The sequence below is a fragment of the Rhincodon typus genome, chromosome 35 (assembly GCF_021869965.1).
Source record: "Rhincodon typus isolate 14 chromosome 35, sRhiTyp1.1, whole genome shotgun sequence".
Lineage (NCBI taxonomy): Eukaryota > Metazoa > Chordata > Chondrichthyes > Orectolobiformes > Rhincodontidae > Rhincodon > Rhincodon typus.
The window spans coordinates 21,574,216-21,576,968 of record NC_063366.1 but is presented as its reverse complement, the minus strand read 5'-3'; positions in this window follow the sequence as shown (position 1 = coordinate 21,576,968).

Genomic DNA, 2,753 nt, shown 5'->3' with positions numbered 1-2,753 from the left:
TTTCTTCGGTATTCACAACTGCAAGGGACCTAGTTGTAGACGAAGACAGTGTGAAACAGGCTGGTAGGTTAGAGGAGGTTGATGTTAGTAAGGAAGATGTATTAGGAATTTTGAGGAACTTGAAGATAGATAAGTCCTCCGGGCCTGATGCGATTTATCCAAGGATTCTATGGGAAGTGAGGGAAGAGATTGCAGGGTCTTTGGCGATGATCTTTTCATCCTCACTGTCCACGGGTGTAGTGCTGGAAGATTGGAGAGAGGCAAACGTCATTCCCTTGTTCAAAAAAGGGAATAGGGATAACCCCGGAAATTACAGGCCAGTTAGTCTTATGTCAGTGGTGGGCAAATTATTGGAAAGGGCTCTGACAGATAGGATTTATGATCACTTGGATAGGCACAGTTTGATTCATGATAGTCAGCATGGATTTGTGAGGGGTAGATCATGCCTCACAACCTTATTGAATTCTTTGAAGAGGTGACCAAACACGTGGATGAAGGTAGAGCAGTGGATGCGGTATACATGGATTTAAGTAAGGCGTTTGATAAGGTTCCCCATGCTAGGCTCATGCAGAAAGTAAGAAGTCATGGGATAGGGGGAAATGTGGCAGATTGGATTCAGAATTGGCTGACCCTTAGAAGACAAAGGGTGGTAGTGGACAGAAAATATTCAACATGGTGCTCAGTTACGAGTGGTATATCACGAGGATCTGTTCTGGGTCCTCTTCTATTGGTGATTTTTGTAAATGATTTGGATGAAGGAGTGAAAGGGTGGATTAGTAAGTTCGCGGACGATACGAAGGTGGGTCGAGTTGTGGATAGTGCAGAGGGCAGTTCTAGGTTACAAAGGGACATTGATAGGATGCAGAGCTGAGCTGAGAAGTGGCAGATGGAGTTTAACCCTGAAAAGTGTGAGATGATTCATTTTGGAAAGACAAACTTGAAAGCAGAATACAGGGTTAACGGAAAGATTCTCGGCAGTGTGGAGGAGCAGAGGGATCTTGGGGTTCATGTGCATAGTTCCCTGAAAGCTGCCACCCAGGTGGATAGAGTTGTTAAGAAGGCGCATGGTTTGTCAGCTTTCATTAAGAGAGGGATTGAGTTCAAGAGCCGTGAAGTTATGCTCCAGCTATACAAATCCCTGGTTTGGCCACATCTGGAGTATTGTGTCCAGTTCTGGTCCTCTCATTACAGGAAAGATGTGGAAGCGTTGGAAAAGGTCCAGAGGAGATTTACCAGGATGTTGCCTGGAATGGAGGGAAGATCTTACGAGGAAAAGTTGGGAGAGCTAGGGCTTTTCTCTTTAGAACAACAAAGGACGAGAGGTGACTTGATAGAGGAGTACAAAATGATCAGAGGTATAGAAAGAGTGGACAGCCAGAGACTTTTTTCGAGGGTGGAGGTAGCTATTATGAGGGGGCATAGTTTTAAAGTGAGTGGAGGTAGATATAGGGGAGACATCAGAGGTAGGTTCTTTACTCTTTACTAATGGTAGGAGCGTGGAATGCATTACCGGAGAGGGTAGTGGAGTTGGCCTCATTGGGGGCATTTAAGCGGCTATTAGACAGGCATATGGATGATAGTATAAGGTAGGGGTGGAGGTTAGATAGACCTTAGGTTTAGGGTAAAAGTTCAGCACAACATCATGGGCCGAAGGGCCTGTACTGTGCTGTACAGTTCTATGTTCTATGTCTATATGATCATCTATGTGCAGGATGAGGTGGGGGAGGGATGGGAGTGGTTTGGACTCCTGTCTCATCAGTCTCGACAAGGAGAAGGCCTTTGTCAGGATATTGCACACATACACGGGGAGGCAATGGCCTAGTGTTGTTATCGTGGGACTGCTAATCTAGTCATCAGGTGTGAGGCAATCTCTTTGTAATTGTACGTAGCACAGGTCGGGCCCGTTTCCCAGGCCTTACGCCATTGCAGTCAGCCAAGCCATCTTTCACGTCATCCGGAGGTCTAAGACAGACCGTGTCCTCAGGAACACCATGTACGTAGCTGTGGAAATGTGGGAAGAACATATCCAATTCCGCCTTCATCTTGATGGCCACATCCATTGAATGTCAGACCTTTCATGCATATCCAGACTCTCTACGCCACAACCGGCTACGCTCAAAGCGGCTGCAGGGAGTGGGGTAGAGACTGTGACTCATGTCCTCCTGGAATATGCCTTTGTTAAGGAAGTCTGGAGAAAGATGCAATGGTTTTTGTTGAAGTTCGTCCCGAGCAGCTCCATGACACAGGACTCTGTGCTCTATGATCTGTTACCTGGAAAACACACACCACAACAAACAACCACTGCGCCTGGAGGACCACCAATTCAGTGAAAGAGACTTTTTGGTCTGCCTGAATATTGTTGGTCTTCCAAAACAAGGAGTTGACCCCAACCGAATGTTGCAGACTGGCTCATTCCAAGGTCCAGGACGACGTGCTGAGGGACGCACTAAAGTTTGGGGCAGCCGCTGCTAAGGTGCAAAAGGGAAAGACCACTGTCTGAGGTCTTCCTGCTGAAGCTAAGTGAGGTTCTGTTCAGTTATCAGACCCTCTCATTGCCTCAATGTGTGTAAATAGTGTCCTGCATGAGTAATAAATGCCTTTGGTTTTTGCACCTTCAGGGAATATCCAATTCCATTGTTTGTTTCTCTTGATATGCAAAAACTGTACAAAACTGTTTTTGCACCCATTAACATAGATAAAGACTTTTTCTTTAGGAATAAGGTTGAAATAACTGCATGGAGGCAGGTATCCTG